Genomic DNA, 226 nt, shown 5'->3' with positions numbered 1-226 from the left:
TATAGCCCCAGAAGATCACCACTTGCCACATTAAAATAAGATAGATCGTGAATGCAACAATTATGAATCGCTCTCGCTAAAACACAGCGCAACCATAAACACGGACTCTGTGCAGTTTGGGTGTTAATAATTGTAACGTAACGTAAGATAATGAGAGGAAACAAGTCATTGTGTGAGAGCAGGTGCATTTTATCACCACCAAGGACAGGTCGCACGTCTTCTGCTG

The sequence above is a fragment of the Austrofundulus limnaeus genome, unplaced genomic scaffold (genome assembly GCF_001266775.1).
Source record: "Austrofundulus limnaeus strain Quisiro unplaced genomic scaffold, Austrofundulus_limnaeus-1.0 Scaffold1078, whole genome shotgun sequence".
NCBI lineage: Eukaryota > Metazoa > Chordata > Actinopteri > Cyprinodontiformes > Rivulidae > Austrofundulus > Austrofundulus limnaeus.
Note: the sequence above shows the minus strand (reverse complement) of the source record.